This window comes from Etheostoma cragini, chromosome 20 (genome assembly GCF_013103735.1).
Source record: "Etheostoma cragini isolate CJK2018 chromosome 20, CSU_Ecrag_1.0, whole genome shotgun sequence".
NCBI classification, from domain to species: domain Eukaryota; kingdom Metazoa; phylum Chordata; class Actinopteri; order Perciformes; family Percidae; genus Etheostoma; species Etheostoma cragini.
The window spans coordinates 22,313,548-22,327,039 of record NC_048426.1 but is presented as its reverse complement, the minus strand read 5'-3'; the positions used below and the strand labels follow the sequence as shown (position 1 = coordinate 22,327,039).

Here is a 13,492-nt window from a genome sequence, read left to right as displayed (position 1 = left end):
ACACACACACACACACACACACACACACACACACACACACACACACACACACACACACACACACGATAAATGCCAGGCAGCCTTGGGAACAAAATTCCACCGATGGGGGAAGGGAGTGTGTCCCGTGCATCTGAGTGAGCGATCAAAACACACTACGCTTGTATTCTTAGTATATTTGCACTGATCATCATGAAGCCTTGACAGGTTGGACCCCATCAGCATTGACACAAACCCAGAGTCAACAGGACCAGTGCAACACTACTACCATTATATTTTGGGCTGTCCCAGGGGAAAGTTAACAATAGTTGAAATCCAAAGGAAATGCTGATGACCGATTAAGAGCTTTGCTACAACAAAGACAATCTGCAGTGAAATTCTTGCAAGTGTTTTTTCTGAATCTATTTGAAATAGTATACTTATTTGTATCTATTACGGTGACATCATAGAGCTGTGAATCACCAGGAGTTGCACAACTGCAAATGCCCTTTACTTGATTTGTACTGCAACCATGATTTTATCAAACACAACCAAGTCAGCGTGACTTGTAATTAACCTTGAATATTGGTGTTATAGCACAGTGTATAAGGCCCTTGGGACATCAGTGGGAAAAAATAACAAGGGTTTTGACTAGTGCTGTCAGTTAAACGCGTTAACGGCGTTAACAAAAACCCATTTTAACGGTGTCACATTTTTTAAATTGCAAGCTTAACATTCTTCTTGGCCGAGCAAACTTTGTAGTTTTTTTCGCATGCTGTTGCAACAACTAGTACCGTTAGAAAAGCTACAACACCCAACCGGATCTAGCTGGACCGGAAACAAAACAACAGGCATGCTGCACAATTTTGTTTGGGCTCACGAGCCGGCCAAAGAGTAGAAACTTTACATTTTGAGTGGATGGCGAGCGCAAGACGCCGAAATGGACGCCAATAATATTCTGAACAGAAAGTTGACTTTTTAAAAGTTGCCAAATGTTCCATCAACGAGACCAAAGTGATCTGTGTGTTTGGTCGTTGCAAACTGAGCTATCATCGCAGCACGGCCAGTCTGAAATGCACTTGATGGCCAAGCACACAGCTGATGCCAATCCCCCCCCCCCCCCCCCCCAAGTATTTTTTCACTCTTTTATAGATGGACAGTGTTACATTGTGTGAGAGATTATTTGCTCCAAGTGAGAATATTACATGGGAAATTGAACACTACAGTACACTATATGACAACGTTGTTTTTAATAAATAAAAACCATTTGTACAAAGCGAGCCGATCCACTTTTCCATGTTGATAACAGCATTGAAATGAGAAAAAAAATAATGGGACAAAAAGAAATCAAGAGACATTTAGAATAGATACAAATATGGCATTAATTGGGATTAATTACAAGTTAACTATGACACTTATGTGATTAATCAAGATTAAATATTTTTTAATTGTTTGACAGCACTAGTTTTGACAATTGGTATGTTAAACTCATTGTCATTATAAGCACACATGAACAGTAACAAATATCAGTAACAAGCTTGCCCACCTGCTGTTTTTTCCGTGCTAAAGCTTTCTCTGGATGCCTCAGGTCAGGCAGGAAAATATGTCAATCCCACCAGGAGACCACAATGAAATCACTGAACAATCCACCGGAAATTCATGTTTAACTACTTTAACCTTTATATTACTTTCACTAAAAAGGCTGGAATATTTGCCCTTTCACTGGTAACTCACAATTCACTCCATTCGCATCTCATTTGGTGAACATGCAGTTTCTCTAAGATATCTGTGCATTGTCAATTGACAATTCTACAGCATGAAAAGCCCTCATTCTTTTTTTAAGTTTATTAATATGTTTTCTCTTGGTTTCCAAGTGGATTTCCTGTAGGATTTTTTTTTTTTTTCCCCCAGCAGCAGGGGGAAATGGTTAGGGTTAGCAGAAAGTTTGCTGATCCAGGATTTCAATTCCCGTCCAGATGAGCAAACGTAAGGGCGTTTTGCAGTAGCCGCAGCCGAGGTGGCCTGCACAAATGTGACGTCATGAGAGCGCCGTAACTGTTTATACTCCCCATAGACAGTGAGAAGAAGTGGACTAACGGATCCCGTTGTTCTCGACGGAGAACAATAAAAAGGAAAATAGAAGCCCTTTTCCGGTGATGGCGTTACTGCGCAGCCTCCAACTGAGCTTGACAACGTAGATGTGACGTGGGCAACGTGTCTGAAAGTTGTAAGTCTTCTGGTAGCTGTGCCAAGAGAAATCTTAATCATTTCTAATCAGCAGAGACGGAGAGCGTAGGTATATGTTAGGAGATAACCTAGGCAAGGTAAATTACTGCTAACTAACATGCTAGTTAATGTTAGTAATTAAACCTTAACAGCTGATGTACTGTAAGTCAAAACTGTCTGCGAGCTTCTCCTGGCAACATGGTGATTTGTGGACTATGCGATGGTAAGTCGTGGAGTTACGACACAATCGTTAGCCTTTTTTCACAAAAACGTCTGCTACGGAGCCTTAACGTGAGGAGCAAGGTAAAGGAGCCCTTATGTATATTGTCATGTTTCTTTAGAAATAAACAATGGACAAATAGAGTCTTTAAATGCTTCAGTTGTAAAGTTATTCACTGTCAAAGTGGCGCCAAAATGAATGGCAATGCTATTTCTACAGACTAGAAGAAGAAGAAAAAGGTAAACAACAGCGGAAGTGGCAGCCTCATAGCAGTCAATGCTTTGATTTGATCAGATGACCTACTTGGTTGGATCAAGCCTCTCAATTACCATAAAAGAACTCATCTTAACCGGGTAAGTTAATAAGAGAGACCTGGAGTCCTGGCATCAGGTTACCCTCAAGCTCATTCAGGCTTCCTGTTTCCGCTTTCTCGCGCGTCGCTAAAAAAAATAAAGTGGTGCGTGCCCTCTGGACGCCCTCTCTAAAAAATCCTGGCTCGCCAGTGAGATCTACGTAAATTGCCGCGTTCACGCTTGAATGTGTCGACAGTAAAACGGCCATTAAGGTTTGTAAGTAACCCAGTACATGTTTAGCACTACAGAAGGAATAACCTTGTTGAGCAGTCCTTTTTTATTATGTATTTTTATCTGGTTTAAGCCCAAGCGACTTACTTCCTGTTCTAAATAGAGGAGCTTTTATTTTGAAAGACACCCGCTAGCACCATAACTATTTTTTTTCTGCCACCTGCGATGGCGGAGAGGACAAACAGTAACATGGATATACGACAAAAGACCTAATGTTTTAGCACCCTTTAAAGAGGCACAAGGTTATCGTTTATCATAATACTGTCAAATGTTGGTGGTGTTTTTGAAGTAGTTTGAACACGTGTAGCTGTTTCTAGCTTTTTGTTTATGGGCTAATGCTAGGCTTGTGAGCTAGTGCTAAACTATGCTAATGATCTAAAACAATGTGGTAAGGTAGGAAATGCATTTGTTGTTTGCATTGTTTTTTTTGTAACCAGCTCTTAGTAGTTAAAGTCAGTACTTAATTCAGTAATTAAATCCTACAACTCCTCACTACCCAAGCCAAGTTCTAGTGTGGACAAAAGCTGTTCTCATTTCAGTGACAAGTTTTGCTTTAGTTGTCTCTCCCTCACTGCAACCGACAACCACTAAGCTTTATGCAAATAATTGTGCAATGAAGTCACCAGTTTACAATTCAAGCGTTTGACATAAATGGACACAGGGAAACCCCTGCAATCAAGGTACAAACATCATTCAAAAGAAAGACTATAAAAAAACATAAAACACAAAGGACATTGAATTTAACCAGTGATATTTTTTTTTACACATCCATGGCTGCCTGAATGACCTGCAGCTCTGATACAAGGCCCTTCTGCTTGTATCAGGTTCGAGTTATCAGCTGAGCGAGCTGACTTTCTCCTGACAACACTTCCTTCCCATTATTCTGTCAAAATGTCAAATGTGTAAGTGCTTTAAAAATTGCCAGTAGTTCTTCCGTAATCCTGCTGACAGACAAAAAAACAATCAAACCAACAGACAAACCAACCAGGTTTGTAGTTCACTAACCCTTTTCTGGTTAGCCAGAATGTTGATTTTGCTAACTTTGACTTATCCAGGAGGCGCCTTAACTGCATAAATGTATTTTCTCCTACTCAGAGACGGGCTCATTAAAATACTATTGCTCTAATGATGTGGAAAGCTAGCAGAAACAGATCCATGACCTACTTTTAGTTGAGATCCATGCATTGGGACTGAAAGCGTTCTTCTGAAGATCATTGTTTCTGGCTGAATGTGCTGTAGATGTGGGAGAAAGGATGAGGCAGGGTTTGGTTTTGACACCCAGTTTAGCTGGAAAAGCCTATAGTATTCCTGATGAAGACTTGCAGCTGTTTCTTACTGGATCTCTTCCCTCAGACCAGTGACTAGGCCAATAGGAGCTGCTGGACTGCACGCTGCCAAGCTTACAACCCAACATGACGGTCCCTCATACACACAACACCATCTGCTGCCACAGCTTACCCCCTGGTGTGTATGTATAAATGTATGTGTCGGAAATTAACACCAGCCAACCATCACACGCAGATGAGCAGAAAGCAAGATAAAAAAAAAAGGAATACAAGAAGATGCAGAGTGGAAGGTGCAAACAAAATGGTTTGGCTATTCTGCAGAAAAGTTCAACTTTATTTTTGACACAGCAAAGTCAAAGTAAAGACTACAGTTATAGCCACAACGTGTTAAATACTACACCAATAATTTTAATGCAAGCTTATTGCAGTTAATAACAGATCTTCTGACAGCAGCGGAAAATCAGACCATGGAACTGCTAAAACGGTAGACAGACAACCAACAAACATTTCTAAACTGCCAGAAATCAAATCATTTCAAATCTATCAGATGTAATGACCTCCTCAAACTGCACGTTAAACTACAATGGTTTTGTCAGAAACTTGGCCTGAATCTGAAATTAGTCATGGACAATGCTGGGTTAAAATCCGGCTTAATCTGTACAACGTATATAGTGTGAAAGCCATTTTTGGGTGGTTTGGACTATCGGACGGCTGTCTGCAATCAGAGCAGAGAATACATTAGCAGCAATGGTTAAGTGGTAGAAAGTTTCAGTCTGTCTCTGAATAAATGCTGTGGCTTCTCAAAACCCAAGTTAAGTTCCAGTGTCTTGCTTCTCAACAACAAACTAAACGATTCGCAGTAGCACGTGGAGAGCAGAAGTCAGAAAATATTCCGACTTCAGGGAGAGAATAGGAGAAGACGGGAAAGCCATCTACACACCAATTAATTACAATTATTGGGAGACGCAGCTCACGTATGTGACAAAGACAGGATGTAGTTATGCCATGATAGGTCTTTGGTTCGCTTGCATAGCCGCAGTTTGAAACCAAAACTAACAAGATCAAATATATACAGTGTAACAAAAACATGACCCTTGGTCCGGACTTTAAGGTGTGAAAAGGTCCTTAAAAACCAACAAACATGATTTGACGTAAAGAGGGAGTAAAGCAATGTGTGTCTTTCTGTGGACTGTCAATGTCATCGGGAGCAGGAGTAGAAGCAGAGCTGCCTCTTATCTAACACACACACACACACACACACACACACACACACACACACACACACACACACACACACACACACACACACACACACACACACACACACACACACACACACACACACACACACACACACACACACACACACACACACACACACACAGCTGTACCACCCTGTACCAGACAAAGAGAAAAAGAGCCAAAAGGAGAGAGAGAGAGGGAATACGAGACAGTTGCTTTCTATTAAAATATTTATAATTATTTATGTACATTTACTACGCTATTAATGTCTGTGACAAATATTTATTGTATCATCAGCCCTGTGGTTCGGAACCGCTCCAAATTTTAATGTGTTGGCCCACAACCTTACTCCAAGTTTCATGACAGACGGGCCAGTAGTTTTCCCGTCACCCCTGCTGGCGCAGTGGATATGACACATTTGGTGTGGGAGATCTGGGTTCGATTCATCAACCAGTGAGCAAGACACTTAACCCCTAGGTGCTCCACAGGTGTGCAACCTCTCATATATAGCAATTGTGAGCAGCTTTGGATAAAAGCATCAGCTATATGAAATGTCATGTAATGTAATGTAAAAGTCAACAAACAAACTGACCCCAGAACAATCCAACAACTGATGTTTACAACTGTTGAACTAAGTGTTAATGTTAAACTCAAGTTATTTTAGATGGTGGAATAACCTCAGAATCAGCATTACATTTTTACAATCTGTGATACCTAAAGTCAAGCAAAGTAGTCAAGCAAAGTAGTAAGAGGACTTGAATGACCCAACTCATTGTTCCCGCCGACTGAGGCGCAGGTTTCACGGACTGACAGCCTGAAAATGCTGACAAATGCCCAAACATCCCATTAGAATTAAGCACTGACTAGCCATGGTGAGGAGGAACCTGTGCATCAGGTAGAGGACGACACTGGCCGGGTGACAGCATTAGCCCCAGTTAGGGCTGTGCAATTAAACCTATTCTGATCGCTGTTTTGGCTCCTATTGATCATAAAAACACTTTTTTTGCACATTACAATTTGCAAGTAAACTCTTATTCTGTCTTGTGTTCTGAAGGGGAAAAGCATTAAGGGAAATTCCCACTGTTGATTAGTTTCACAGTTTTTTTTGTTCAATAAAAGGCAACATCTTTCAAAAAAAAAAAATCAATGAGTAATTGTTCTAATTAGTCGTGATTTCAACATCGACCAAAAGAGTTGTAATCTTGATTTTTTTTTTTTCAAAATCATGCAGCCCTAGACCCTGTGTAAGTCAAAACCTAATTTGGTGAGACATTTTGATTTAGCGGCAGCCTAAATTCCCAATCTGGGAATTAGGGTTAGGGTTAAAAATTGGGTCCCAATCAGGTCAGAGACCCAGAGCGAGAATGAGAGAGTGAGAGTGGTCGAGAGCATTCCAGAGAACAGAGGACTTCTGTGTTTTGCTGGCCTGTGGCCCATTGTGCATGTCCTCACCTCTCTGCTTCACTAGCTCACAGTGTGTGTGTATGTGTACGTGTGTGTCCGTAGAAGTCAGCTTTGACCCTGTCACCATAGCGATGTGACCTCATACCTGCCGTAAAGACTATCTAAAGGTCAGTTTGGAGTTTTGGTGCACCATGTTGTTTGCTTACTGTTTTATACAACTGTAGGTTATGAATCCCATGCACCTGCAGCTCAGTTACTAGGCAGATAACTGAAAGGTACCTTCAGTTGGCTAGCTCAGTATTTCTACCATGTAAAAAAAAACTACTCCTATCCTATAAAAAAATACTATTATTTTGCACCCCATACTGTATTGTATAATCTTGTGATACATGAAAAAGGCTTCTAAGCTGCTAACAAGAGCAAAGCAAACACACACAAACTGGAACTCCTTCTATACGTCAGTATTTTTTTCACTTCATTCATTATGTTAGGCTCAAGTCCAAACTTGTCAGTAACATATCAACTAATGAGTATGCCACAATGCAACAGTAACCCAACCCTTTTAGGATGAACTCCACACAGATACTGCACTCACTATGTAACCTTCAGAATCAACACACAAACTCTCATAATGGAACCAATACACACACAAATGCTCAGTCTTTTCTACAGTATTTACTTTGAACCAACATCTATAAATATATAGATCCAAACTGTAAGTCAAGATGTCTGACTTTCTCCCAAAAAAATACATTGCAACAGCAGCATGCCGGACAGGTTTGACATGTGACAAGCCCGGGTTTCAGTCCATTTTCAATGTCTGCAATGCGGAAAGACAAAAAGGAAGCCACCACCTGGAATTCAATGCAAGATAAAATATGCAAACCAACTAATCACACATCTCAAATGCCAAAGTTTGTGGTGAAACTATAAGGGAAAACTAATGATTTTTAAGGCAAAGAACTGTTTAAAAAGAGTATTTTTTTTTGTCAGGCTGATCAATGATGATAAATAATCTGCATTCTATAATTTTTGAACGTTAAGAGTCCTCAATTTCCTTTTTTTCTAAAACTCAGCTTTCAAGTTTTGGTGGTAGCAGCATCTCCTTGCTGCCCGCGAGGTGGCTGCAATTTTCGGCAGGGATGCAAAACTCGGCACAACACCGGTCATCAGGTGTGTGTTCTCTAAATGTAACGTTAGACATTAAGTGTATGTCACCTACATCTAGTAGATTATTAAGAACATAAAACAAGAACTGTCCCGAATACCATTATTAGTGCTCCGTAGTTTCGCTTGTGTATTATATTTATATTAGTTCAGTGTCTGATAGTGTTGACAAGGACTTTGTATAGTAGGCCTACGGAATAACTACGTTAGTTGTCATTAACTAAACTAGAATCCTAACGGTAGCATTGTAACTGCATTGGTATCATACGGAAGGACTACTTAATGTTACTGTAACTTAACATTAGCCAACGTGCCAAAGTGTTGAAAACATGCAACGTTACAAAACGCAAAATATAGTTTTTGAGCAGTTCTCTGTTGTAATTGTAGACATTTACATTACGTCAACATGTACTTTTACACTGTAAGTTAGAGTTTCTCTCTGTATTTGACAGGGCGGTGTGACAGCTAGCTTAGCTAAGGGGAATTACTGTTTTGGGTAGCCAGCTCCACTAGCTAGCTATCAAAGTAACCCAGAAGTAACGTTAGCTGAGCTAAGGGCTAGTTAGCTGCCTTTTCAGTAGAAATAAAGTTTCTTCAGTTGGTACAAACATTATGCATCAATTTAGACACTAACTATTATAACACAAACTTACTTTATTTAGCAAGTGTGGGTTTTTATTATACTTGACGTTATCATGCTAATGTTAGCAGCTAACTAGCTAGCTTTCTGCTTCCTGCAGCACCTGTTGATAACAAAGCCGTTTCAGCCCAGACAGAAAACACTAGAATACTCACTCTGTTTCTGACCCGTCCGTGTAGTCCTTCAGCTGCTTACTCCAAGAGGGAACTCGCAATTATGAGTTAGTTTTAATACAACCAGTCGTAGTTCGGGTTCTACCTTTCTAATTTACTGTTTCCCTCTGACAGACGTGTTGCTCGTTAATCGGAGACTGCAACGCAAACCCTCTCTCTCTCTCTCTCTCTCTCTCTCTCTTCTCTCTTCTCTCTCTCTCTCTCTCTCTCTCTCTCTCTCTCTCCCCCCTCCTCCTCCTCCTCCTCCTCCTCCCAGACTGTCATTTCCAACTCCAGACAGAGGGAGGAGACAACATACCACCAACTAGATAAAACAATGATACTGATTGGATACAGCGATGAAAGGAATCTTGTCTAAACCAATCAATCACGTTGCTACATCGGTGGAATGTAGCTAGCACGTGAACACTACAGTGGAAGAATTAGGCTACTATTGATATATTAGTATAAAAAGACAAAAACTAACCACAGACATGAGCAAAACCAATATAAAAGCATCTAAAAATGTATAGCTCATTTCAAATGCATGACATTTTAGATTTTTTCATTGAGATGTATTACATTTAAATTACATTACATCTTGTAAAATATTTAAATTTATATTTTTTACCCTTCAGTTCAGTTCCCATGCAAAGATGTGTGGAACAACACATACATTACTGAGGAGGAGATGGGTGTCTTGTCTCCTTTGTCTTCCTACTGGGGTCGGATCACAAGGTCGAGCCAACCTGAAATACTGAGCTATATATAAATTCCTAATGATAATGAAAAACTTAACCTGGGTTTTGTTTTGCCCTTATTATGCCTGTAGAAGTAAAACCTTTCTCATTAGGCCATTGTATATTGAATGTTTGGAAAATGGAACATTTATACTGACTATACAACAGAATGTTGCATTATTCAAAGCAAAGTGATTAACACAAGTAGGGTCATAATGAAGACAAAACCATTTTAAAATTTAATTTAAATCTCCGGGATAACTCCATTTTCAAAGTCATTCTCAACAACAATACACTTGTCTTTGTAAGAAAATCTGCATTCCCTGTTTGTACAAAAAAGTACTTTCATATCAAGGTGAAAAATAAACTTAGAAAAAAATGTGTAAAATAAAACTGATGCACAATTATGAAACAGAAAAAAAATTGATTTAGAAATATACTCTTTTTACTTATTTTTGTTGTTGTGTTTGAATGATTGAATAATACATTTTTTCTGGATTTCCACACTTTGTTTTAGCTTTCCCTCATGATTGAAACTAGTAACATAACCTTAATATTACCTTTTTTATCACATATCACAGATCATTAGAACAAAATCAATTTGCCCAAACACAATTTACAGAATAATCAGGATTATTTTTATTAATTCATTTTCAGTTTCAATAATATCATTACAGGAAAAAAAAACATCCTTTTCATTATATTTATACATTAGTAGTAGAATGCTGTGTCATTGCTTCATTACAAGTGCTGGTCATAGTTTAGTGTGTGCAGTGTGACACTGAGTTCAGTCCAGTGTTACGAATCACTCAGTACAAAGGCAGTTTAACAATAACCTGCTTCTTCTTACTCAAATAAATCTATCTGGGTTTGATTGGTCCTCTTTGGGCAGGTGCCTGGACGTGCTCTGATGCTGCGTTCATGTCATAATGGGTAACATCAACGTGTAAAGTTTTTATAATTGAATACTTTTTTTATTCCATTTGGACGTGGTCCTTCTACTCAATGAACGCTCTTCTTTAAAGTCACCCTGTTCTTCCACTTTGTCTTACATGACATGAACCCAGCATGAGCCACTGACGCGTTATTGATCTCGCTACTTTTCTTGGCAAGACACACACGGCGTAGCAGCCATGTACTAGGACCTGAACACTCGGTCATGGGCGCCTGTCCAATGCTAGCGCTTGCAGGGCGTGTCTTGGCAAGAAAAGCAGTGGGATTCATAATTGGGCGCCACTGATAGATATATGGTGCATTTGAGGTAACTGGGAAGTTTCTGGCGTCTGAGCTAGAGTAATAAACGAGAAGACAGTGTTGGTACCAGGGCCTGGACTTTGAAAACTCTTCTTACACACCAATAATTGCATCAAGAACTGCCAGAAATGTTGACATTTAGTCAGAAGTCCCACCCGGGTGCTGCACCCTTGTTTAACGCCTGGAATGAAACCTGCCCAACGAGAAAGACACGCCCCCTTTTATGGGCATGCAAGTGTGGAGAAGGAAGGGATGGGAAAAGGAAGATGAAAAGGAGTAGGGTGGAGGAAGACTGCATCAGCCTATCAGGAGAGGGATCAAAGATCAGAAGTTGTGACTGGTGCTGCATTACAGTCATAGACGAAAAATAGTAGACATGAGCTTCTGATCTGGAAGTTAACACTTCATATCTCCGGGGGTAACTGAAGCGTAAAGATCATCAGCAGCAACCAACGTCTATTAAAAACATCAATCATGTCACCTTGGTGTCTTTAAGGACCGTAAAATTCAAATAAGTACCAGCATTTTTGTACAATTATTACAATATGACCCTAATGCAGCATTAGACCTTTGACCATGTGGGATTGTTTGGTACTGATCACACTGATAGGGAGAATCAGAGGAACTGGAGGAGTTAAGGTATGGTGCATTGGTGAATGCTTGGGACTCACAGATTGCATATTATGCACTTAAACGGTCTTTGTTAATTGGTAAACAATTTCAGTTGAGTGTTCAATCAGCAGAATTCAGCAGCCAACCGACCTACTACTTTGTTGATGCTAATAGTGAACTAAGGATTTATTGTGGGCTAAATGTCAAAGGCTTCCTTTATTTCTCAGTGATGCTCAGACTATGTACAGTACATTGAGAGAAAAAGCAGTCAAATGATGTAGTTTATTTTACAGCCTGGAACTGTGTCGATTCTTTTGACTTTTAACAAGCACCTTAACACTGTCATGGTAGAAATACACCAAATGTGTAGTTTACGAGCACCTGAACACGACACCCTGCTTTAAAGTGATGTCGGGCTGGAGTTTTCTCTGAGTTGGGAAAACAGTATGTCATCAACTCATCAAGCAACTCTCGTTCATGTTCGTGTGGTTTGAAAAAAAGATGGGAGGCGGCTGAGCGGCCGCCAGCCTTTGAGACAAGTTGTCAACCCGGTATATTAATTCATCTTTGGCTACTTAAAGGAGCAGTGTGTATGATTTAGTGGCATCTAGCAGTGAGGTTGCAGATAGCAACCACTGAATACCCCCTCGCCCCTCCCTTTCCAAGTGCGTAGTGGAAGCTACGGTGGCTGTCGGGTAGTGTAAAAAGACAAAAGACCCTCTTGAGAGCCAGTGTTTGGTTTGTCCTTTCTGAGCTACTGTAGAAACGTGGCGGTGCAACTTGGCGGGCTGTGTGGAAGAAGAACTATGTAGATATGAAGGGCTCATTCTTTAGCGAACAAAAACACAACGATTGGTAGTTTCAGGGGATTATAAACTACTGAAAAACATAATTATGAATATCATATTCTATTTCAGCCAATAGATCCCCCTAAATCCTACACACTGGTCCTTTAAAGGATCTGATCATATTCTACATTGTTCTGTCAACAAATCACATGAAAAGACCGAAACCAACAATGGATTCATCCTACGTATCCTGTGTGTATCAAATCCAAATACAGCAGAACTTCTTCCTCTGTGCCGTAGAGCTACAATTTTGTCCAAAAACTATTAAAACAAATGATCCATCCATTCCTTCATTACCATGAACACACACACACACACACTTTAGTTTTTTTAAATCTCAATCCCACACACACCAACTGCTAATAATCCGTGGCTTAAAATAGTCCCCAACCAGTGCAATGCAATGTTTGCAAAAAAAACTACAGTTCCCAGCTGCATTAGGAAATTACTGAGATTTTCCTTTGATAAATTAAAGCTAATCTGACCTGTTTTAAAGGAATTGTTTGACGTTTTGGTAAATATGCTTACCAAAGTTAGACATATGAAGCTAAAGCATGAATAAAGACAAAGCTTGCCTGGATTGAAATATATACTTTACTCTAGACATTCAAATCTAAATATATTTTGTTGAATTTGTGTTAGTGTGTTGTTGGTATCGGCCATTTTATGTGATTTCTTGATAGTAAGAAAAAACAATATCACCACAATATACTCTAATAGTTGTAAAAATGCAAATACATTTATCAGTTCAAATTTCACACTGTTGTTTCACAATGTTAAATATAAAGTGAGTGCAAGGTTATACAGATACTGTCTCTGTGGCCCACCGGTGATATAAGAATCAGATCATAGAAGACATTATGTTTTTTATGATGACACTTGTGTTTATATCTGACGTCAGACCACATAAACCATTCCAGAGTGGTGAAATGAGTCCTGCCTCACCGCGCCTTGAAGCCTAACCATTGAACCACCTAAGAGAGTCGCATGGCTTTTATTGAGAGTCATGATAAGTTTTAGTGTATCTGTATGGATTAAAAATATTATAGCTGGGAAACAAAATGTAACAAGTATCCTTGTATTTTTTTCCTCTTCTTTTGGCAAAAAATGTTTTTATATATACACACAGTTTATTTATATA

The 13,492-nt window shown here is 39.6% G+C and overlaps 1 protein-coding gene across 2 annotated transcripts in view; it reads right to left on the bottom strand.

Annotated features, from left to right (window-relative positions):
* The window catches only part of mpp5a (membrane protein, palmitoylated 5a (MAGUK p55 subfamily member 5)), a 25,625-nt gene extending 16,479 nt beyond the window's left edge, over nt 1–9,146 (bottom strand). For both annotated transcript variants that reach the window (XM_034857675.1, XM_034857674.1), the window contains exon 1: nt 8,901–9,146. The gene's annotated coding sequence lies outside the window, so the exon portion shown is untranslated. The remainder of the gene's footprint in view (nt 1–8,900) is intronic.
* Between the last annotated feature and the right edge of the window lie 4,346 nt (nt 9,147–13,492).